The sequence below is a fragment of the Lutra lutra genome, chromosome 14, assembly GCF_902655055.1.
Source record: "Lutra lutra chromosome 14, mLutLut1.2, whole genome shotgun sequence".
In the NCBI taxonomy this organism is placed as follows: Eukaryota; Metazoa; Chordata; class Mammalia; order Carnivora; family Mustelidae; genus Lutra; species Lutra lutra.
In genome coordinates, this window is record NC_062291.1 from 71,736,654 (window position 1) to 71,762,069 (window position 25,416).

The 25,416-nt window shown below is 43.5% G+C and overlaps 1 protein-coding gene and 1 long non-coding RNA gene across 47 annotated transcripts in view; one reads left to right on the forward strand and one right to left on the reverse strand.

Annotated features, from left to right (window-relative positions):
* Positions 1-25,416, forward strand: part of TCF7L2 (transcription factor 7 like 2) — a 200,738-nt gene that overhangs the window by 125,870 nt on the left and 49,452 nt on the right. The gene's annotated exons all lie outside the window — the stretch shown is intronic.
* LOC125084329 (uncharacterized) lies at positions 9,895-14,948 on the reverse strand. Of its 2 annotated transcripts, none has more exons than XR_007122601.1 (3): positions 14,909-14,948; positions 13,941-14,043; positions 9,895-10,323 (listed from the first exon to the last, which is right to left on the reverse strand). It is a non-coding gene; the product is annotated as an uncharacterized LOC125084329 (long non-coding RNA). The 2 variants fall into 2 exon arrangements; XR_007122602.1 differs by having other exon boundaries at positions 13,941-14,024; positions 14,909-14,928.

Below are 25,416 nucleotides of genomic sequence, written 5' to 3' on the forward strand. Positions count from 1 at the left end.
TAGGCCAGACACACAGACACTGCTCATGGGCTGTGGGAACTTGGGCAAGTTACCCAGCTGCTCTGTGCCTCGGTTTCCCTGCTGGCAAAGGGGAAATCACACGTGGGCTGCTGTGAGCATACAGTGAGGCGAAGTGTACAGAGCAGGGCTTGGCCAGACGAGCGGGTGTCTGGCACGAGCACACAGCAGGATACTTGGGGAATCCCACACGGAGAGTGTGTCTGTGTGATGGGCCAGCCACTGCTTGGGTAACTCGGTTATAAAGCTTGCTTTAGCTGTAGACGTTTCCACGGAATAGTTAGTGATGTACCATGTGTAGTACTTTCTGCTTCAGGAATTGTGGTGGGACAGGGAAATCCCTGATCCGCAGCATGGATATGTGAGATGTGGCTCTGGGTAGCATCGTGGAAACCACATGAGATTGAAGTCAGAAGTAGGATTGAGTTCACGTTCGTCACATCTGTTGGAAAGGGGCTCCACTCCTCCCTGATTCGCTCCCAGTGTCTGTAAAAGGGGATAGGCGTGGAAGAGCTGCCCAGCGTGCTTCTGGGGGTGGGGGGGCACCTCCCAGGATGCCTGGAAATGCCCATCAGAGTGAGATTTCACACAGTGAGATTTTCACACAGCGAGCCAGGCGCTTCTGGAAGGGCTTGGCTCATAGTAACTCTTCACAACCTGACCCCAATCCAAGGAGGGGGATGCTGTGATCCCATTTTGCAAATGAGCCACAGGGAGGTGTAGCAAGTGCTTGGGCTCACACAGCACAGGGGTGTAGCCATAAATCTGCTGTTACTGAGGATCATGGCAGCAGCCCATGGGTCAGAGCCTTTCATACTAACCACTTGCCTTCTGTACTAACCATCCTCCACTTGCTAAAGAAGGTGTGTTGGGTCCTGTTCAACACCCTGCCTCCTCAAAGGCTGGGAGGAAGCTTTTGATTCAGGACATTGAAAGTCAAGTTTCTGCTTTACCAGTATGACATTCAGGACACCTTCTACCCCAGCTGGATTCAACTTTCATTGTCCCTCCCTGTCTATCCTTGCAAGCTGGCTGGAGTCTATCACTTCGGCACTTTCCTCCAGGGAGTTAAGGTTGGTAGACCAATTGAGTAAATATGACTAAGAAAGTCAATATCCACCTGGGCAGGCATGAGTCACTTTTTTCTAGTTAGCTATTCATGTGCATTTTAAAGCTAGCCACACAAAGTCATTACATTGGGGCTATTAACATGTTTAATAGTGACAATAATAGGGTGTGACCCGTGGCATAAGTGCATTCAGATAAGAAAGAGTGTTTTTTCCTGTAATTGCTGAGTTAATACCATTTTCACAGAAATGCTTGCGAGCAGTCTTTTGAAAAGTTCTTTGACTCCTTTCCTCATTCCTTGCTTCCCCCTTTCTAGGAGTTCTAAACCCCCCCCACCCCCCCCCCCACCCCCACATCAGTGGCTGGGGATTAGCAAGATGGCAAGGTCTGTCCCTTTTGATGTTTTGGATGACCTACCATTTTGCTAGCATTGAGCCCATTTCATTTCATATTTAGGGATATAGGAGTGAGTGAGTGAGTGAGCATGTGTGCGTGTGTATTCAGCAGGCACATTATTATTGTTGGTGCTTATTAATCTCTCAATTTACACATTTAAGGAAAAAAAAGAGACATCTGCTAACTTTGCAAAAAGCTGGTCGCACAGACAGGGAGTGAACCACTTTGGTGAGGAGGAAATGAAACTTTTCTTAGGTTTATTAGACCACATCCTATAAATCTGTGGCTTATTATATGTCTGATTTCTAAAAAGCATGGCATCACAGCTGAAGTTTTATTTTTGCTTGTTAGTCATTGAAACAAATATAGATATTGCTTCATTTCCTTGGTACTCTAGTTTTCAATACATGTTATGTATGGAAAATCTGGATTTACACAACAAAGTACATTAAAAGAGAAGTATTTGCTTTATAAAGCTCTGCACTGCAACTTTGCATTCTGTTAAGCCAGAGTGATTTTCTTCCTCCTCCCGATTACATAGAGAAGCAATGAGAAAACAGTAAAAGTACCTCTCAAAGGCAAAGTTAACTTCTTTTTTTTAAAGATTTTTTTTTGTTTATTCATTCGAGAGAGACAGAGCGTGTAAGAGCACGAGCAGGGGGAGAGCAGAGGGAGAGGGAGAAGCAAACTCCTTGCTGAGCACAAAGCCCAGCACGGGTCTCCATCCCAGGACCCTGGGGTCATAACCTGAGCCGATGGCCGATGCCCAACCAGCTGAGCCTCCCAGGCACCCCGCAGAGTTAATATTGTGACAGACTTCCTTCCCGTCTTTTAAGAGATGTGTTTTAAAAATCACAGGCAGACTTCTATCATATTATATGCAGTAGTTTTCTGTTTATTTTCCATCTCTTGTGATGGAAACGCCTTCCTATGTTTGCCATGAAGAGTCTCTGAGAACCTTCTGAAGGTTGCCCATTCTGGATGTGGGGATCCCTTAGTAGGCTTAGTCATCACCCCAGTGCTGACGGACTGTGGAATTTCCCTGTTGCAGTGCAGTTGTGGGGAGCAGATGTGAGTTAAAACCGACGAAGGCCAAAATGTCGCCAGTCCATACTGTCCTCATGATGTGTATTCTGTATAGGACCCATAGCTTCATGCTATAGCCCTGGATCATCCCGTTCGAGCCGACCAGCAAGTTCGTGCCCCTGGCCAGATTGACTCTCAGTCCTGCTAGCAATCCCATCCATATTGTTATTCCTCCTTTCTCGTGTTCTCTCCTTGCAAAGCTTCCTTGTAGAATCCTTCCCGGTCCAGTGACTAGTCGCGTGGAGTTCCTCTGCCTGTGAATCGCCCCGGTGGTAGAAATGGACCCTGTCTGGCCCCACTTGGAATTTCTGATGCCTCAGGGAGATCACATTCCCGGTGTATCATGATGTAGCCTGTCTCCTATGTGATTGACGCAGCTTGGACACAACTTGCCAGGGAGATAGGCCCAGAGAGGGACAGGATCATTTTAGGCCCTTCTTCCCATGTTGTTTGCCATTCCTTGGACCAAATGCTGTGAATACTGTTCCTTTCACTTCTTATACTTTTCCTCTCACCCTGTGAGGCTAGTATATGGAGTTGGAAGTCCAGGGCAACCGAGTGCTTGGAGGTTGGCAAGGAGCTCACCGCTGTGGGAGGTGCACATGTTCCTTGCCCTGTGGCCATTCCTCTCGGGCCACCTGACGTCCACCAGGCGCCACAGGCTCTATCACAGCTCTTATCTTTGTGACGACCTCCCTTTTCCCCATTCTTTGTGAGTCACATGTTTTCTTGGCGTCCTGTGTGACAAAGGTCATTAATAGAGAAGACTTGACTTTTGATGCGTGACACGTTATCACCCACACAGTTTATTGTTGTGGGCCCTCCCCTTTTGTAATTCTGTGAGGTGACAGATCACTTTTTCATAGGGTAACCTGTGTCCAGGAAGGGTTTAAATTAGCCTGAAGTTTTTTGTTTGTTTGTTTGTTTTTTTAATTCCTTACAGGTTCCCCTGATCAAATGACTTGGTCAGTACTTGAAAAGAGGGAGTGGGTACTTTCCACTTATGGTTGTGACATTACCTGTCACGTCAGTCTGTGTGTCTGTCTGTCTGTCATGCCATCTCTGTTTCCTCGAGTTCTTTCCTGTTGTTGGTGTTTTTAATGATGCCATGGAGGTAGATGTTTGGAATCTGAGAACAGGAACCAGAGTTCAGCCCAGACTCTGGAGCTGCGTTTACTCATTTTTATTAGGGCAGTTACTGTCAGGTGAGCAAAGTAGGCGATCCGAGTTTTAATCCTTCCTTCTCAGGCCGGTCCTGATTCAGAATGTACTTCTTGTGTCCGATGCTATTGGTTTAGCAAGAGGCAATACAAAGAATTAAATCATCTTCTGTCCTTTATTTCTCACATTTCCAACTTTGTCCATCATATCTCTAAAAGTCCCCTTTCAAGCCTGTTTGTGTTAAAAAATGCAGTAGTGGACAGCTTGTCATTTTTTGTTTGCTTTAGGGAAAAAGGTGACGGACGTGGCGTAGTATCCTTCATGGGGACACGCGCAAGCGCTGGCTGTCATTTCCATAGTGGACCTTCAGTAAGTCGCTGGCCCCTCTACTTGAGCTGTAAACGAGGAAGGAGGTGGCCTTTGTACAGCCACAGAGTGTTTGACTCTTAGTTAGAAACCTCCTGGGGCATGTGTGCTTATCCGTGTGCACACGCACGTGTCTGGGGCCAAATGCCCCCATGCCCCCACGAGCGGACGTGCAGCAGGAGAGAAACATTTCTTTTCTGGGCAGGTCCAAGTAAGAGGACTGTGTGTGCTCAGAGTAAAAGTTTTTGTTTTGGAAAGTCAGTTCCTTCCAATGGAGGAAGGAGCTAAAGTCACCAGAGAAAGAAGGTGAGAGGCAAGGGAGGTGGGAAGGAACTGGAGTGACAGAAGGGGGCACGCTGCCTCTACTGGATTTATGTCCGGGTCCCAGCAGTCACTGTGTCTGCCAAGCTTTGCTGGAACCCCTGCGATGCAGCCCCGTGCCCCGGGGGTGGCCTCTCGCTGCTTAGGAAAACAAGAGTTGGCAGGAGAGGATGTGGGGTTGCATGTGAGCTATGGGGCCAGGGACACAGGGATCGGGAGAGCTCTCCATCACTGCTGCTCAGCCTGGCTCCCCACGCTGGGTTTCTGGCGGGCCTGGTGGTTCACTGGGAGTCAGGGTGACCAGTGAGCAGTCCCCTCTGCCTGGGAAACGAGGAGCGCCTCTACCAGAAAGTGGAAGAAACTGCTAACCATCCAGAGAGACATCCAGCTTGTTGGATCTTCACAACTCTGTCTCCTGGATGTTTCTTTCCTGTTGCCGCTTTCTCACGAACGCATGAGATAGATGGGTGGAGCTGGGCAGAGAGGTGACAGCTTGTGGCATCAGCTTCCGGAACACACGCAGTTCCTAATGGAAGTGGGGCAGTTCTGGGCCTGTGGCTCTCAGCATGCACAGATAGGTTCACTTCTCAAGGGAATGGGACCCTCCTTTCTCCTTGGCCCTGTCCTGCTTTGGACAGCAGAATGGACTCAGATCAGATCCCCAAGGGGATGGGGCAGATAGCTTTCCTCGTTGCAGTTTTGCTTGGCTGGGTCACCTGCCAACCATCTATTTTTCAGTTTTGCACTTACTGTGTGTGCTTTTGTGCCCCTGATTTTAGATGTGGGGACCAGGTTTCTTTTGAGATGTAGGATTTAAAAAAATACACCACACACACACACACACACACACACTTGACTCTTGAACAACATGGGTCCACTTCTGTGTGGATTTTTTGGATAAATCCAGTACAAGTACTGTAAATGTATTTTCTCTTCCTAACAGTTTTTTTTCTTAAAAGAATTTTTATTTATTTATTTGACAGAGAGAGAGAGAGAGAGAGAGAACACAAGAAGGCAGAGTAGCAATAGCCAGAGAGGGAGTAGCAGGTTCCCGTTGAGCAAGGAGCCAGAGGTGGGGCTCGATCCCAGGACCCTAGGATCATGACCTGAGCCAAAGGCAGTCGCTTAACTGACCGAGCCACCCAGGCGCCCCTCTCTTCCTAAAAATTTTCTTAATAACATGTTGTCTTTTCCATCTTCCTTTATTGTAAGAATATAATGTATAAGACATGTGACACATAAAATATGTGTTGATCGACTGTTTATGTTAGCGATAAGGTTTTTGATCAACAGTAGGCTATTAGTTGTGAAGTTTTGGGAGAGGCAGAAGTTATATGTAGATTTTTGACTGCATGGGGGGTCAGTGTCTCTATCACCCCTCCCCCCACACTCCCCCAAGTTGTTCAAGGGTTAACTGTATTTTAAAATCTATCATCCAACAAAATTAATTTCTCTTTCGGTCTGCAGCTCTAAATTTTAGCATAAATTTGTATGACCCCACTGCGATCAGGATACAGAACTGCTCCATCATCTTCTACACACTCTCATGTTGTCCCTTTCTTAGTCACAGGAAATGTAGGTTTCATTTTTATCCTTTTTACCATTTGAAAGGTAATGTGGGCTTAATTCATCTCTCTTTCTGAGGGTTAATTTTTCACTGTTGATTATTAGACTCTGCTCTTCCTCTGTGCCTTCTTCAGCCCAGGAGATGTACCCGTGGTGCCTTGGTTGTCAGCTTGTTAGTTACTGATAGTCTTGGTTGGATTTTCTCTGTTTTATACTGGCTCTTCTTGGCCGTGTACCCAGTAGGCTTTGGGCCATTCTGTGAATTTAGGAGAATTCATTCCTAATTCTGACAGTGGCCACAGACAAATAGTTTAAAAAGGACAAAGGATATATGTGATTGCTAACTGTAGAGGCAGTAATGTGATATGTAACAACTTTGGGAATATTCTGCTTTGAATTATGTCTATTATTCTTTCCCAGATGTCAGGACAGATTATCCAGGTTTAGGGATAATGTATAAAATGAAGACAGTGCATTTTCTGTAGCTTTTGTTGACCCAACATGGTTCTCCCTGGCTGTCCTCACTTGTCCCATTACTCCAGTAAAGGCAGGAATTGAAGGCTTAGAGCACCCAAGGCGCTTCCAGGACCATTGGTGACTCCAGCTAGGTGCTGGGAGAAGCTGGGACAAGCACAGGAAGGACAGAGCTACTGCTTCACCTGTGATGGTTCAGAGCTAATGCTTTCTTAGGGAAAAGTGAAATGTGGGAATGTGTGTGTGTGCCTGTCCTCCTCTTGAGAAGTGAGCAGAGGTGACCTCGAAGGTCCCCTGCTCAGACTGTCACACTTGACTGGACAGCAGATGATGCCTTCAGTGTGGATTCTGCTGGGGAAGGTAAAGGCTGTTGTACACATGTACTTCCGCTGGGGAAGGTAAAGGCTGTTGTACACATGTACTTCCGCTGGGGAAGGTAAAGGCTGTTGTACACACGTACTTCCGCTGGGGAAGGTAAAGGCTGTTGTACACACGTACTTCCGCTGGGGAAGGTAAAGGCTGTTGTACACACGTACTTCCGCTGGGGAAGGTAAAGGCTGTTGTACACACGTACTTCCGCTGGGGAAGGTAAAGGCTGTTGTACACATGTACATTCTTGTGTCACCTAATTCCTGTCTCGGGAATTACCTGGAGCCTTGCCATAAGTGGGAACAGTGACCCAGTACAGAAAGCAGATATTATGGGGGAGGCGACATCCAGAAACACAGTCGTAGCTCTCCTTCTGGCTTTCTGGCATCCAAAAACTGTTTAGAATCAAGAAGAAGGATTACAACTACCTTCTACAAAAGTGACCTGACTTTCCTGGCTCTACCCCCTTCTCCCTGCCTTTCACTTGCCTCGCTGAAGGAGCCTCTCAGAGTTCGGCAGATTCAGGGCATTGATGATTCAGCTAAGAGGAGTGAGTTTTGCTGATAAGAAACTACCATTGTCTGGCACCAGGTTTCTGTAGAGGAATGTCCTCCAGGCGGATGGAGGATGGCTTTCATTTAAAGAAAGCACCACCACCACTGCTAAGCAGTGCAATGCAAGCTTGGGTACCTAGGCCGAACAAGAGGACCAAAGCAGGTTAGAAACAAGTTGCTTTTCTGCATCTGGATTGAAATGATAGGGGACTTGAGACAGCCAGCCAGTGGCATGATTTTCACCAGTGGTGCAAGTGTAACCATGGGGCCTGGGTGCCGTAACTCTCCCTACATACCTCCCGAGGAGCACAGAGATCGCCCAGCTCCCCTCTGAAAGGCCTCGCCATTTGTCTGATTGACGTTGGAAGCATCATATCATTTCTACAAACACTCACATGAGAAGGTTTATTTATTTTTTTTTTTTTACTTGGGTGACAGATAGCATGTTAGGGCACTAAAAGATGAAAGCACTAAATATTTACTTTAGAGAAACACAGCAAAAGATGCTCTCATCCTCCCAACTGAAACGGATAGGCTTAGAATTCCATTAACAAAATTGACTATCTGCAGTTAAAGTTAGTGCCCCCCTCCAGGCATGATTAACAAGCAGGGTAGAAAGAAAGGTTGGACAGTAAAGGATTGTGCGGGATTCTTTTTCATGTTGAGTGGAACAGGGCCGTTTTGTGGAGATTGAGGTCCAAGTTAGCCCAAAGAAATTTCTGCCTCCTTCTTTGGCATTGATCTCCTCCTTCTGGGTCTTTTTACAGGCATGGTCTTCCCATTGGATTTCCTATGAAAAGCATCTACGTGTTATTCCAGCTTTCAAGTTTAATGACAAAATTGTAGTTCTTGCAAGTCTTTTTGGTAGGAGGTAGTTTACCTCACAAGAAGAGAGGATGTCGTTTTGGTACTTGGTTATGGTTACTGCAGAGCCTGCTTCATGGAAGGATTAGGAGCCTGGGGTCCTGATTGCATGACTTCAAATTCTGGCTTTGCTACTGGCTAGCTGAATGACCATGCATGTATATCTTTCAGAGGCCTGTCTAGGTTAAGTTTTTCCATTTATAAAACAGGGGAATTTTTGTACCTACCTTCCATTTCTTGGGAGATTTCAGTGAATTTGTATGTGTAAGGCAGATGGCGTACATAGAACCTGGTAAGCATCTGTCAACATTAGCTCTGACTTATTCTCAGTGGGTATTTCTTAATTCCTCTCTTTGGTGGGAAGAAAGAAACGTGAACTCGCTCCCTAGTGGGAGGTGTGGTTTAGTATTAATACTTACCCACCATTTGTTAAAAATCTGCTGTCCTTTGGGCATTGGCTCCAGTGTTTCGTAATATTCTTGATCACCCTCACAGCTAGTCCGTGAGAGAAAAACCAATATGGTTCCCATTCCACTACTACCTTATTTCTATAAATAAGGTATTTATTTATATAAATACCTTATTTATAGAAATAAGGTAGTAGTGGAATTTTTAAAAAAGATTTTATTTATTTGAAAGAGATAGAGATAGTGAGAGAGCGAGCAGGAGCGGGGAGGAAGGAGAAGCAGGCTTCCCACTAAGCCCCAATGAAGGGCTTGATCCCAGAACCCTAGGATCATGACCTGAGTCTAAGCAGACGCTTAACCAGCTGAGCTACCCAGGCGCCCCTATTGAGTGCTTTCTATGTATCAGCTCTGGTTGAAGTGATTTTCATCTATTAACCCATTAAGTCTCCCAGGAGGTAGGGACTGTTGTCCTCATTTTTAAAGAGAGGGAAATGGTGGCACAAAATTAAAAAAAAAACAACAACAACAGTGTCCTTAGTTCCACTAGGAGTAACTGGTTAAGGGGTAGGATTTAAAGACTGGGTCTTCATATGTTTGCAAAGGCGAGGTGCTTACGTCCCCATCGCACTGTCTCCCCCTGTTCTGTAATGTGGATGGGTCTAGCTCACTGCTGTCATGGACGGGAAGCATCGAGCAGACACACAGATGCTCTCCAGATCCGCTGGTTTATGATAGTTGGAAAGAAAAATCTTTATTACCGGAAGTTGTGGCTTCTGAGTCTCTCGGCAATTGGCAGCATATATTTCTGTTTTGTTTTGTTTTGTGTGTGTGGTTTTGTTTTTTAAATAATTAGAAACAGTTAGACTCTTGTTACCACCCACAGTAAAAATTGCTTGGATCCCGCAAATTAAGGGAAAAAAATTAGGCCACTTGGTAGAGTGATTAAAACGGGGCTTTAAAGAGGAAAGTTTATTTTGCAGAGTGAGCTTAGATGTGTAAATGCTGAGCCTCCCTGGTTTTTCACGTCTGCCTTGGTCTGAATTCAGAATCAAATAATGTTAAAGGTGGTTGCTAATGAGGGGAGGGATTCTGCGCAAGATGGCTCTGGGAAGAAACGCACATTTTTTTGTACTTATTAATGGTATGTCTTTTGTGTGAGTGGGTGTGAGGACCAGAGCATAAAGCATATATTTGCACAGCGTGTGGTCCTTTTTGCTGCATTCCACTCCCCATGATGGTGGGCTAAGTTCGGAGGAGGAGGAAAAGCAGGAAGCTCTGACACAGCTTCAACAGTTTCCACTGTATGGGACCTCACCCTTGAGGCTGGAGTAAGACAGACCCCTTCCCAGGTCGGGAGGAATGAATCAGTGGAGCCAGGACTCTGAGTTCCCTAGGACTGGGCTCTAATTATGCAAGTTGTGCCCCCACTTGTGTGGGAATGACATCTGTGCCCTTGCACGTATGTTGTTCCCCTCACCCACCCCCTTCCTGAGATCGAGGATGGGCTATACGGTCTGGGTTGATGCCTTTAGTCAAGTCAGATGTGCTGTCCACTGGAGATCCTTTACTCCCTCCCATCTCCACCAAAACCTTCCTTGGAGTTTCAAGACTGTAAGCGGTCACATGGGTGAAGAGATGATTTCCTAATCCTTATGGAAGCCCTAAGGATTTGCCTTTGTGAAAGAAGGAACATCCTGCTGGAGGGGTATCTGTCTGTGTGTCCCATTTTAAACCACATTGCTTTTGACTTCTCTTCTGTGATGATTCCCAGGCAACCTCCTCTTGCCATCCTGACTTGTTTAAATTTATGGGTTGTTGGCAAGCAATTTTTTTGATGCTATTCTTCTCCTAGCCAGAGGCCAAGATCCCTTGTGGAGCAGTGCCTGAATTTAATAGATGTCATCTGGACACCAGGGAGGGGCATAGAGAAGTACTGGGGGAAAAGTCTTAGAAGTGAGATTCTATCCCTAATGCTACCAGCTCCCAGCCTCTTCTTTATCCCTTTCAGGGCAACACATTCAGAGTAATTTTTTTGGTGGCACCACACCGTATTCTGTATAGTACCCTGCAGTTGTAGGACAAAGAGAGTACCGTGTCTTAACCGATTTGCAAACAGCCTAAAAAATACACAGTAAGCTCCCCTTTCAACTTCATCGTGAGTGTCTCTGCATTGTTGAGCCCTGCTCCTGGTTGTTTACGATGCCTGACGACCTGCCTGGAGCTTTTGCAATACTGAATGACCCTCCAGGAATGCTGATTCTACTCTTCTGTCTGGGCAAGGACCTGGTTCCCAGGCCAGGTTCTCAGGTAGACAAGACCATACCATCTCTTTAGCTTGGCAGACGAGGATTAGAGGGGACTAGAAGTTGTGGAGTGACGCAGGGTTGCAAGTGAGACCCCTACATTCAGACCCCACTTATTCCACATCAGACTTCTGACCGAGCTGTTCCAAAGGCCATTCACTTGACTCCGTAAGACAGGCATCTTCTGCTTCTGCACACCGACTACGAAAAAGCCTTAGAAACAGGTATTGCAGGCTCTTAGAATAACATAACAAGGGTACCAGCTCTTAGGACATGCCAGGCCCATAGAGCCTGATGTGACAGAGTGCTTCTGAAGCACGTGCTGTTTTGATGCTGAGGATACGTGCAGGCACAAGATGGACTGAGTCCACCCTGAGGTCTGCTCCTTGTTGAGGCATCATCAGAAGTTGCCCCCAGAGCCCCTGGGAAATAAAAACTCCCTCAGTTGTTGCATTCTTCCACCTTGGTTGTGAATGATCTTAGTAGTGAGACTGCCAAAGAAAGCCGTGTTCAAGTGGGTGTTTTGTAGACAAGCCCGCCTTCGGAGTTTGGGGAGTTACCAGGCCTGTGGTTCTGACCAGAGTCTAGATGCTGCCAGACCCATTTCTCTGCTTCTTCATCCTCACTCTGCCTGGTGACCAGGATCCTTCTGGTTCCACCTTCTCTCTCCCCTCTCCTCCTCCACTCTGCCCACCTAGTGGGATTTCTTACTGCATTTTTATTCTTGCTCATTCAACATCTAGTCTTGTTTTGCCTCCCTTCTGATCACAAAGATCTACTCTACATCTCTGTCTGTGGGGCACAACTTCTGTGGGCTCCAGACAGACCAGAGTCTGAGCATTTTAGCCTCTTACAGTTTAGAAGGAGGGGAAAGCAAAGGAATTTTAAAAGCACCGTAAGTTGAAGCTATTTAGAATAGCGCCAACAGCCCTTAGTGCTCTGGGGATCAATGTTTTTAATTTGATTCCTGATTTATTAAGAAAACATGTGGTCTCCGGGACTAAAAAAAAAATTAATAAATAAAGGTTACCTAGGGAGATAGACTGGGACTGTCTTGTGGGTCAAGAGATAGTAATAAATTATTACCTTATGGGTAGTAGCAGCTCTTGGTAACATTATTGTGCACAAGGGTCTGGGCTTCTGGTGCAAGAAATAAGTTATATCAGAGAAACGGACCTGAGTGCCATAACGTATTGGCACAAGTAATTCCTGGAGCATTTAGCCACAACCAAAGAGTAATCTGTTCACTGTGGTCAGGGTGGGCAGGTTGGGAGAATCAGTTTTAAAATCTTGGGGTTATGAGGGGCGCCTGAGTGGCTCAGTGGGTTAAAGCCTCTGCTTTCGGCTGAGGTCATGATCCCAGGGTCCTGGGATCGAGCCCCGCATCGGGCTCTCTGCTGAGCAGGGAGCCTGCTTCCTCCCCTCTTTCTCTGCCTCCCTCTGCCTACTTGTAATCTCTGTCTGTCAAATAGAAAAAAAAAAATCTTGGGGTTATGAGAGGTGACTGGTAATCAAACCTACCTGTCCTGTACAGTCCTTTCTGTAAACCCGGGGAGACTGAGGCCTGGAGCGAGGGGATGGCTGCCAGAAGGTCATGTGTAGTCAGATCGTGATAGAATCCAGGCTTTGTCCGGACTTCTTGGCGTCTCCCCCCCGCCCCTCGCCACCTCTTACTCAAGGTGGAGTTTGACTTTGTGAACCATTCCTGTTGAATGCCATTAATTTTAAGCTCTTTCTAGATTATTGTGTGAAGTTATGTGTGTTCAGTATGAATTCACTTATTTTCCACTTGAGAAATCCTCATTTTCTGGGATGCCCTGGGTGTTGACATAATGTTGATCAGGAGGCTCATGATGGCGATGACCGTGGACTGATGTAATCACCTGTTGGCAATTAACTAGGAAGAGGTGAGCTGGAATTCACACACAGCAAGTATTGGAAACATTTCCAGCAATGGATATTGTCCTTCAGCAATATCCAGAAAATCAGATCTTACCATTCATTTATGTTTGGAATGCTAAAGAAACAACTAGCCTTTGGCAGGGAATTTTATCATCCGATATAATCCCACCACCTTCTTTCCCAGAGGACTGATATTTTGGAATTCTTTTACAGTGTTGTTTTCTGGGTTTTTGTTAAAAAACTCAAACGTAGAAATATGTGAAAACGATTCATTGAAAACAAGTCTGACACCAACACTATGTGATAAAACTTGCTAAGTGTCTAGGTTGGGGATCTCTAGTACTTGAACTCAAAGCAAGTATGACTGAGTTGACCACAGTAAGAACAGATTCAAGAGTTCACTGGTGATTTTTAAGTTTTTGCTTAGAACTGTGTTCTGCCCCTTGCAAGTCTCCTGTCCTGTTACTGGGAAACAAACTGGTGCCCTGCCTCCAAGTTCAGCAAGTTTGTTTTGACTTGCAGCCCATGATGGGAGTGAAGCTCTCATTATGTAATGCTAAACTGGGCCGGGAATGTCAGCTGGACTAGGCCTGCCAAAGCTTGAGGAGTTGGTTGGGAATGGGCTCTGTTTAGTATGACTAATCCAACTTGGCTGGGTAAAGGGGTGGGTGGGTGTCTCTCTGAGAGGGAGGTATGACTAGTGCTATTTCGAGTCTTAGTACTTAGTGTAAACTCTACAGACCCCCCCCCCCCCAAAAAAGTTGAGCCTTATAACCAACTAGTAAAATGAGGTCTGTTGACTGATACCCAAGATTGCTATAGAAATCTGTGGTCAAGATCAAGATATATCACTTGCAATTAGGGAAATAACACTTTTGGTTTATGTGAAAGGGTGTTTCTTAAAGTAGCCTATCCTGGTTAACTGCTGCTAGCAGTACTTAGTAATTAAAATAATTTTACAAAGTAAACATTAGGTTCCTTAATAAAAATAGCAATAAATCCTAATAAAAATTTAAAGCAAAGGAAGAGGTAGGCTATTTTCCTAATAATGTTTCCAAAGTGTAATTTAAGGTCCATCTACTGACCTTGTTGGTCTTTGGGAACTACTTTCTCCCTTTCCTTCAGGGGTCCCCCTTTGAGGCTCTTGGCTCAGCTTCCTCTTGGTTCTTCTTAGGGGACAAAAGAATCCTATTTTTATGCAAATGTACTGGCGGTGAAGGTAGAAATAATCAGGAACCTTCTTTGCACTCTGATCCTGAAACACAATGTGGTGCCCCCGCCCCCCAAAAGGTTTGCGTTTTGGTAGAGATGACAGAGCCCAGCCTCAGTCCTCCCTGAGGTAAAGGGGGGATTCGCTTTTGTTCCTTCTCTGATGAATGGAAGTAAAGTGTTCACTGAACCTGGAAACACCCCCTTTGTGTCCGGTGCTCTCCTAACACAGGCCGTTAAACTTGGGGCAATCACTCTTGGTGGGGGATTGAATGGGGCCATTGTCGGGGGGAGAGGTTCGCACTGAAGCCACTGAGGCCACAGAGATGCCATTGTTCCTGAGTAATAAGAAAAGGAGGAAGACTCTGGGGACCTCCAGGCATCCGTGTGGTCTCCACACTGACTGCTTTTCTAGGTCTGCGTTATCCCCAAGAAACCCCCAACCATAGAGCTGGGCGAGGTGGGCCTATGCAGGAAGCGCGGCAGAGCCCCCTGCAGTATGGACGGGGTCCCCCCTGAGTACGTCTAAATACCGGCCTTTGCTTCCTCCACTCTCGCAGAACACTGGCTGCCCTAGGCCTACTCCTCATTTCTGCAGGGAGGTAGCTGTTTTCCTCCAGGCATCCAGTTAAGCACATTTGTTAAAAATCACTTCTTTCACCTTAGGAATAACAAACTCTCCCAGTTCCCTGCCAGTGACTTTTTGGTGTAACTTCCCTTTTGCCATCTGGTCTTTCAGAAGCACTTCTGATCCTGATTATAGTGTTCACCCCTTTGTTTATTTAAAAATCAGAAAGCAGATAGGCTGTTTGAGGATTTATCTGTCCTAATTGTGCCAACATACCTGCCAACCGTGCTCTCGCTTAGTAAAGGGAACCACCGCAAACCCTACTGACGCCGTCATTTTACGCGCACAGGCACGCATGCGCACGCCACGCCACGCACGCCACGCACGCCACCTTACCTGCTGTGTTGACCAGAGGCAGGAGTGTACTTCTTGCTCTAGAATTGCCGCGCTGGCTTTTTTCCTTCCAGCCTCTGTCGTGTGGTATTGATTTGAGGGGGCTCTAGTCTTGGCGACTGGGAAGAGTGAGCAGACCTGAGTGCAGGTTCAGACTCTGCCACTTACTGACACATCCAGGGGAGATTATTTTATTCCCCCGGGAGCCTGAGTTTTGCCATCTATAAAAATAGAGACTGGTATCAACATCAAGGAGTGAGTGTTGCCCGATTTAAAGGAGATGCATAGGAAAGGCTGGAGAACAAGTTAGGCATCTTGGGGGGCGGGGCATACAGCGGTCTGGGGATATAAAGTGAAGCCCCCAGGCAGCTCCGGTAAACTAGAGGCTTAGATGCCATGTAGCCATTGTCTGCTTATGTCTTTTGAAACATAATAGATGTGTAGTTGGTTTTGCTGTTTTTTACCTATCTCTTTGATAATTTTAATATTCTAATTAAATAGCGGCTTACATCAGAATGTATACTATTTTATAGATCTTTCAAAAAGTGACTCTTGCTTGACGATTATAACAAATTAAATACAAATTAGCTTTGCTGTGCTTACACTTTGAAAATACACTTGTTGAAGCCACTGAAGAGACAGGTTTAGAAAATGTTAAACATTAGTCTTCTCGTTTTAAAACAAGCATTGTAACTGTGGGCTTCTTCCCCTGAATTTAAGAAACGCTTTTAGAGGAATCAGTTTTTATGATGTCTGAGTAAAGTATGCATTTTCAGAAAAATGTATCTTTTTAGGTAAAAATGAACTTTTGGTTGTTTCATGGGCTTCAGATACCTTTTTCATCTGACCATCATAGTCTGACAGCTGTAAAAAAATCAGTTTTAGAAACTGTATTTAAAGAATTTATGATCCCAACATGTTCTTTGAAATCTGTGGGAGGTGTTTTTTGTTTTTGTTTTTGTTTTTTAAGAAAAAATTTTCCTCTGGAGTATTCAGTAGTAATGTTTTTATGTATCTATTCCTACAATAAGCATTTCTTGAGTGTCTGCCTGGTGCTTAATTTATTCTGTATATTTGTACTTAAGACATGGCGGTAACCATGGACTACACACATTTTTGGTAAAGGAAGCTCTTCTCTTTTCAAAGCTTGGCTGCCCCAAAATTACAGAGAAGGATGAAGTAGATTCTAATTGCTGATGCTTGAGCTCAACGTCCATATATTTTATCTAATTTATAGTTGGAAAAACAGCTAAAAATGTTAAGAGCCCATGCTAGTCGTTCGAGCAGTTGTAGTTTATGTAGCCCTGGAATTAGGTTCAGTAATACCAGCAAGACCCATGCATGCTATTTGGGTCAAAGAGAAGAAATCCAAATTAGTATTAATTGGTATTCATGATCACTCCCTGAGCACCAGTGATGTTTCTGTCCCAAGCATAGACTAATTTGGCCAACTGTATGGGTCAAACAAAATAGCCAACAGCTCGAGTTGTGGATGGTGTGAAAAACACAGTGTCTGATTGTTAACACCACGTTACTCAAGTCTGTGATGTTCTCTGACCTCTGGTGCAAATAGCTGTTCATCTTGAGATGATTTGACAGCATAATTTAGTATTTGGGATTCTTTTAAAACTATAAAAAAGGGGTGATTAAAAACTTGTGCTTCTTCTCTGGCATATAAAGCAAGCTTTTCAATTATATTTTTCAGGAGACAGAGTTATTGGAGTTGAACATTGGCCTGGGTAGTTATACAGAACTGGTTTCTGTTTGAGGTTAGTTGACTGGATTATCCAAATACTGTCAAGGTAACCCAGGAGTGTATCTGTTAGCTGTTGGATGGTTGTAACCATAGTGCTTAGAACATGAAATAGACCCCAAAGCAGTATTTATAGAATCAGTGAATAGGAAGAAGGTTGGGAAGATTTCTACTATGTTCATGACAATTGCAGCAATAATTTCTCCTCCTCTTTTCCGTTTGCTAAAGTTACTAACCCTCCAATCTTGAGTAAGTTCTAAATCCTCTGAGTGTGTTTTTCTGTCTGTAAAATGAGGCTGTTGTCATGTAGGACTTTATTTGATTATGAGAAGTAGTCCCTCCTAAACTTCCTTGAAGAAAGGTGCTAGACAAAAACAAGATGATTTGGGGAGGGAAAAAAAACACCGCTGTCCAGACTGTACTAAGATGCTTGGTTGCATTTGAAACCAGTTTCACAGTCCGCTTTAGGCGGGGATTGCAACATGCTTTCCATCTGTGCGAATGCGGAGGAGCAAGCTCCCACTTCCAGCTCTGCTGCGCTGGTCTCTGCACTGCGGCAGGAACATTGGCTCCGCGCTCCAGGAGACAGCCCATGGGCGGAACTGTGGTGCAGGCATGACATAATTTAATTTTACTTTATTATTTGCTGGCTGTGCCCATTGTATGTTAGCCTGTGGGTGTGTTTACAAGTTGCTTAGGAAAGAGGTAGAGGCTGTCTTGTCTATAAAATCTATCTTGTCCCTGTAAGGGCCCAGGTATGTACACATACACACACACACCACACACACACACACACACACACACACACACACACACACACACACACACACCTTTCTTCTTGGCATCCAGCACCCGTATGGGGTCAGGGGTGAAACGATCAGCATCCAATAAGTGATTTGAAGGGCTCTGAAGGACTTGCTTTCCTTTAAAATCCCTCCCCTTAGCCCTGTAATTACCTGTGACACCTGCATGAAGCTTGAGTGTGTCGTGCACCTAACTTCTCAAAAATGCACCTGTACTGTAAAGGGCACAAGAAGTCTCTATGCTTACTTAGTAGAGTTTCAATCCACTTACTGGGTTTGGGTGACTTTCCCTGTCACTGTTGCTAAACTTGCTGTGAAAGTAAAGGTTCAGAGTCCACAAAAACATCATTTATTTGTTAAAGAAAACCTAGGGATTTCAGAGGATCATGCTGTCCTGTCCTTTCCCCTTCCTCTTCCCTCTAATGTTTTGGTAGAAGGTTGTCTTTATGCAGAGGTGAGCAATACGTATTTTAAGCATATGAGGTGATAAAGGGAGGTGTCCGTAAATTTCGATCCTTCTTTTTTTTTTTTTTTTTTAAAGTCTCTTTCCTTTATTATGCCTTTCTGGTAAGTTTCTGTGTGTCATTGCTGTTGAGAAAATGACTTCTTCCCCTTCCCATCCATTTGTTAATTTCAACTCTGGGTTCTAACAGAGAGTCACAGTTCTCTGTAAAGCAGAGTCCCTTATTTTTGTCATATTGCTGCAGTAGTACTCAATTAGGGGCCATATGGGTGACAGGAGTCTTTTGGTTCTATAATCGGAAACCAGCCCCAAGTGCTGGCCATCCAGGTCTGCCTTGTCAGGCCAGTGAAACCCTGACAGCGTCTGTATCTGTCTCTGTAGTTCAGGGGAGGAGACATACCAGCCTGTCCTTTTCTAGCACAGAAGTGCAAAAATTCCCATTAAGTGCATTATTTTGAAATATTTTAATTTTGACCAGATCCACAACTTGTAATTCATGAAAGCCTGATGTGCTTGTTTAGTTTTGCCCCCCACCTCCCAGTACTTGATTAACTGGTCATGGCTGTGAAAAGCTGAATCAGAAGGAATAAGGCATCCCCCCTTCTAAGGAGGGCTGACCTGGGCTGGAAGCAATGGCTGGGTGGATGCTTTCTCTTTAGGGGGGCTCTGTCTGGCTGGCAACTTTGCCTGGAGAAAGGAGCTATGCCCCCTTTAGAACGTGTGACCCTTCATTCTTGTTAGTCCTTGCACACACGTCTAGTCCCAGAGAGTTTTGTGGTTTCTCTTCTTTCCTACCAGCATTTAAGGAAACTAAAACTAATTTCCTTTGTTCCCCACTGTCCAAATTAGAGAAGCTAGAGATGAATGATGCCATTACGGGCATCTTAAACCCAAGGATTTCTACTTCACTTGGGCCAAGGATCTCTTTTTTTAAGAGGAAGAGGGAACTAAATAATTGAGTCAGGTATTTTAAGATGTTAAATCTAAAACTCAGCCTTTTAAGAATCATATGTAAAGCTAGCCACATAGCCTCGGATTTCCCACCGTGATTCCACTTTTCAAACCCTGGGATGGCTATCAGGGTGGATTTAGCTTGATCATCAGCTGTTACAGGTCAAATATGGTCTCAGTAGTTTTTAAAATTTTAATCATGACCCCTCTAATCCTATGAGTTTTCAGAAGGAAATCCTGATGAACAGTCCCGGAATTGCTTTGGCTGGTAACATCTTCTTTATTGACAGTATCCCCAGCTCAGTTCTCTTAGATGTTTGCTTTGGCATCTTTCATTCATTCTTTTTTAAATCAGAAATGTTATCAATAGGTCGCATGGTTGGGGGAAATGGTATTTGTTGTGTAGCATTTTCCCAAAGAGTATTTTAGAGAGTTTTTCTCTAATACCAAAAATAGAGTATGATTCATGTTCTTAGGACATGGTATCATTGAGATTTGTGTATGGGAGGTGTATGTTGTTGTTGTTGTTTTAATTGACGGGTTTACACGTCCTAGAGATTGCAGTTGATACTCTTTCACATCCTGATCAGAAGCCCTGACTTTCTGGTCCTTAGCAGAGAATCCATCCCTTGGTAACTTGTGGGCACACTTAGTGGAGGCAATGATGTGTGGTCTTGCGAGAAGTCATAGCGTTAGCAGGTCTGTGTTTTCTTCCAGTGTGGAGCTTTGTCATTTCTAATGATGACAATCCATCAGTCCACACGGTGCAAAATGAAGATAAATTGAATTAATATATGTGAGTTAAATGACTCATTGATATAATTATACTGCGAGGATTTCTTTAGTATAACCTAACACGTTTAGTGGTGTTAATTATAACGGCTTTGCATGGGAGCATTTAATTTCAGAAGCAAACAGAATAATTTATTAATTCTCAAAAAGCTATTTCAAGGCCTGGCCGGAAAGGGAGAGAAAGTGCATTTAACTTGATGTTGACTGCAGTGTTAGTATGCTTTGCCTCATCAAACTGGAAATTGCTAAGGAATTTTTTTTTCCCCCAATCCAACTTTTACTGGTCCATAGCCAAGATGTGCTCAATTCAATAGTGCATCAAAATGAAAGTGGGAAATGGGTCCCATCTAGTAAATCTTAATAAGTTATTGAAAATTGAAGAGCACTGAATAATGAAACAGTTCTAATTGCAGTTAAAACTGTGTCGGCGGCGGATATGGCTGAAGAAGGATGATAAAACATCCAGGGAAGAGCATCGGATGGTAGCGGGAGGAAGGGCAATAGACAGATTAAATGCAAGACTCCATTCAAATATTTTGTGAAATGTAGGCATGCTGTGTAAACCCATTTTTTGCTGAAAAGCATGTTTTCTCTCATGTCAGAGATGATCACAGGAATCCTTTTAATATTCATTTAAATAGTTTTTAATTGGCTTCAGAGAGTTTAAAGTTCAGCATGGAGGTGAGATCTAAGCGTACTAATTAGATCGAATGCAGTTTGACTCAAAGAGCAGACTGGATAATTAAGGAATCCCATACCAAATATACAATTTGAAAACACTCTTTTCACATCCTTGAGGTAAAAATGGTTTTCCTGAAAAATTCTCCCATTCTTTTCTGGTGGAAATTCCTCTTAGACACTGATCATAAAACCTCGCATAGCCCATTGGAAAATGACAATCCGTTTTTTCAGAGCTAACCTCTCGTTTGTTTGTCATTTAGCCAACACCCCGTGTTCAGATTATTCTAAAATTTTTTCCCCATCCAAGTGGAATTTTGACTTGCATGGGCGTTGTGATGAACACAAGTTGTATCTTGTGTGTGTGGCCCCCCCCCATAAGTTGTTTGATGCTGTTGAAATGGAAGGCTGAAGTAGAAGGGGGCACTTAAGCAGTGAAGGGTTTTTCTTTGTAAATAATAGATCAAGAGCACTGGATCTGTATCTAATGGAGCTGTGTGCGGCCTCCGTTTCAAGGACAGCGCGTGGTTTTAAAAAGCAGAACTACCGACCATCCCATCCGCAACCTGTGGTCAGTTTGTGTGTGTGTGTGTGTGTATGTGCGCGCGCGCGCGCGCTCGCTTGCCTCTTGTGATTCCCCCGTCTATCCCCTTAAATGATTTGCTTTAATGTCATACTCTGTTTCATAAATCTAAATAAGACCTTAACAACATCATCAACATCATACACACACACACACACACACACACACACATAGAGAAAGAGATCCTTAGCGATACCCGTCTTTTATAATTATGGAATGATTTAGGGAAGTTTGGTCCTGTTTTACTAAAATATTTGAACGAATCTCTTTTACTATGGTATGCTCTACTAAGAAAATCTTGGTGTATGTAGCTGACATCAGTGCAGAAATGAGTTTATCACGAGAGCAGAGATTGGATTGGTTATGTTTACAAACATGTTATCTTGATAGTTTGATGAAAAATTTAATTTACCATGTTCCCCCCTTCCCTTTTTTGAGTTTATAAATCTGCTCTTGTATTTGCTGGTTTGAATCTGTATCTGAAAACCATAAACTGAACACTTGAAGTGTTATTGGGGGGGATTTCATACAGTTCTTAAAAGTATAATAGGGCTTTGTTCCTCCTGAATTTGAATTAGTTATTTTTTTTAATCATTTGAAATCTAAACATTACACCTAATTACTATTTTCCCTTGAATTGTAAAAGTACAAGCATACACTAGTATCTTAAAATATTTTGTCTCTGTCAGAGGCTGAAAATAGAAAAATAAACACTGCATGTTAAATGTCAAGTAGGAGTCCATAGAAACAAAATAGAAATAAAAGTACAGATTAAATCGGGAGATTCCTTTGCTTATTTCTGAAATAATTTTTTATAAAATCACAAGATAGCTACTCTAAACTGTAAGTTCTTTTTAAAAAAGTGCTTCCTACAAATTTGGGCCCCTTTTGAAAAGGGTTAAAATTCATTTCCTTGTGATAAAATAGGTTTCTAGCAAATTGATTTTTGACACAAACATTGTAATATTTTTATTATGTGCAAAAATATATGTCGGAAACTATAATCTTAATGCACGCTTCCTTGAAAGAAAATCATTAGTCTTCTCAAATGTAAGTGCAAAGTTGATCCATTTTAGCCTTCTTGTCCATAAATCGTTGATTATTGGTTTTGAAGGAAAGCACGGCACGAGTGTGTTTTGAATTTTAACTTTGAAATCATAGAACATGTACAACATGTTCATTGCAGTCAAATCACAGGCAGGGAGAACCCATTTGAAATAATTTTTAAAGCATTCCTGTCAGGGCATTATTTATAGGAATGATAAGTTTCAGATTTTAGGTTTGAGAAAAGTTGAGGTTGGCCATACTTCAAATCTACAATTTAACTGCTTTGAAAGAATGGCTTTGCTTGTCTTCAGGGGGAAACAAATAACTTAGGGGACATCAGTTCATTCTTTTGCAGTCTTTCATCCTTAAGTATAACAAATTGTTTCTTTTATTAATGTGGTACTTGCTCTATGGAACCAGTTCTTAGGGGAAAATAATCAGGAAGATCTGCTTTGCTTCTCAGATGCTACAACCCGAAATACGTTACTACGTTCCCTTGAAGGGATTTTCTTCTCTCTCTCTTTTCCCTTTCTCAACAAATATAGTAGCTCATATAATAGAAATTGCAGAACAGGATACAATGAGATTTCTTTCCCCTTTCTCCCAGCATGTTTTGGTTGGCTAGGAGAAGCCAAGGTACTGGAATATGATTATCCTTATTTAAGGGAAAAAAATGATATAATTTGTCATCTTACCAGCTCTCGGCATTCTTTGTGGTGCGCGCTTAGTCAATGCCGGGAAAACAGCAAACTGACAGCTAATAGATATCCCTGCCCTCAATTGTTTAGACATTTTTGTCTTTTGTGACATTGAAGAAAAGACAAGGAAGGGAATGGAAGCAACTAAAAAATGTCAAAAGATCAAAAAATCAATGGGCCGCAGGAATGCGATCTGTTTACTGGGGGGTGGCTGCTCTTTCTGTTTCGCCTGAAGTCCGAGGTGGTGTCTGGGGCAGGCTCTGGAGCCGCGTCCCCTCCCTCCCCGGGAGATGTGATACCGGTGCCTCGCCCAGCGGCCACGCGTGCCTACTCGCACCGCACCCCTATGCCCCCATGAATAAGTAATAAAATAAATAACCGCTTTCCTTTTGAGACTGTAAAAACCAAGTTTTTGGTGCTGTGTCTTCTCCGTCCATCTCCAACTGTTTCCAGATTCTCTGGGCTCAGCCCAGCAGATGGGTTATAGGATTTATTCGCGGGCGTTTCAATTTTTCTGTGCAAGGGAGAACACTTGACATTTTTATTATTTATTTATTTGATTTTGGAGGGAAAAAAGTCAATAAGAGTGAAATGGGTGATAATTAGGTGGGGTGCATTGGGCAGATGAGTAATTGTTTTGTCCCAGGCTTGGACTGTTTGGACAAGGCTTACAGATGTCTTGGGGTGGTCAGTGTTGGGGCCATGGAGATTTTATTTGAAAACTCGTTCCTTAGAGAGGAGAAGGGTATGTGGGTAGTAAGACGATTGTAATTTACTAGAGATGTAGAGTGTTGGTTACTTTAAAACTTTAAAACTTTTGTGTTTTGAACAGTAGACCTCAGTTACCTTTTCTCTTTCTTTTTAAAAAACTTTCCAACCAGTTGGTTGTCTGGTGTGTTTGTGTGTGTGTGTGTGTGTGTGTGTGTGTGTGTTGTTCGTGTGTGTTGTTCGTGTGTGTTCATCTACACATTTGCCTGGCAAACAGTGACAGCCCAGGAAAATGGATGGACCCTACAAGGCAAGGCTGCAATCTGTTGGGGGAATTTTTTTCCTAAGCCTTGTAGTTGCTATTTGATAATAAGTGTGGTCCAGGCTGCATATTTTATAAACTTTCTATTAAAGTTGGGACATGTTATCATAAAACTCAATTGCGATACTTTGTATTACGCTCTGGGATTGAGAGATAGACATAGGATTAAAAAAACAATTTCTAGGCATTTCTAGATGATAAATTTAATTCTCTTTGCTATTTGGAGGTCTTCTTTGAAAATGCAATTGTAATGAACGCATTCAGAACTGGAGAATAGATTTACCCTTGGCTTCAAATAGTCGACGTTATCAGGCGCTGTCATTCGTTCCTTCCTATTTTCGGGCTGCTAATTGATGTTTTTGATGTCAGCAAGAAAATTGAAGAAAATGTCATGTGTGAACCAGTGCGGAAGTTAATAAGATTGACTTCGTTGACAGAATTTACAATGAGAGCAGAGACTGCATAATGGGACCGCTGCGAATTCTTTGGAGTCAAAATTGACACCTCACGCTAGGCCAGTGGTCGATAGGAGAGATGGAACATTTGGGAAAGTTCCTAATCTCATTTTTCCCTCCTTACCTTTTGGTCTCCGATGGTTACTTAGTTTCACCAGCAGCTGTTTATTCAGGAGGCTCTTGCTTCGGACCAAGCCGGGGCCTTAGTTCAGGCTCCCAGTGCCACCAACAATGCTTATTTTTTATGCTGTTTTGAGTTTGAAAGCAAAAGAGTCTTAAAAAGGTTAGATTAAGATGTGTCTTAAGGAAAGATATACTAATATCGGTCAGGGTCATTGCAAATGCTTGGGTTATGTGCAATAAAGCCGAAACGCAAATCCCTCTTTGAATAAAGAAACCAAGTTGGCACTAAGATCAGTCCTCGAGCGTAACAGAGGCTATAACTTGCAAGCAAAAATAATAATAATAATAATGACGTTCTTGGCCCCACATCCCCGACCCCCAAAAGAGACATTTTAGCCATGGTGCCCCTTCATGTTTTCTTGGTAAGTTATTGAAAGTTTGATATAATAGTTTAATTTTCCAGTAACGTGGCAAAGTTTATTGGATTTGTGTATAATTATGGATTGGATTAGTTGAGTTTGGTTCAGTGCATCTGATTATCTTCTGGCCTTTAGGGAAATGCGCTAAAACCCTAATATGTCCAGTACCCCCAAGCGGCCTCTTTTTGAAGGCGCCGCACAAAATGTGATCTCGACCAGCGCTCGGCCTCCAAGGATCTTCAGTGAGAGACATTATTCTTGGAATATCCAATTAATTCCACGGGCAGTGATCAGTTAGCGCTTCTTCTTCCTTTCTCGCCATTTGAAATGCTAACACAATGAATATTTTCTCATTGGTCTGTGTCCCTCGGCTAAGCTGTTGCCGCGGGCTGAGAATTTCATCGACTGATGAGACCAGAGGCCCCGCCAATAAAAGGTTACAGTACGTGATTTGCATGCCAAGTGGGGTTTGGTTTCATGAACTTAAAAGTTCTTTAACTTTTATTTGACTTTTTTCTTTTGTTCAAAGTAGATTGAGGGGTGAGTATATTTGTGAGTGTTTAAAGTATGAAAATTGCCAGGGACAGTAGGTCACA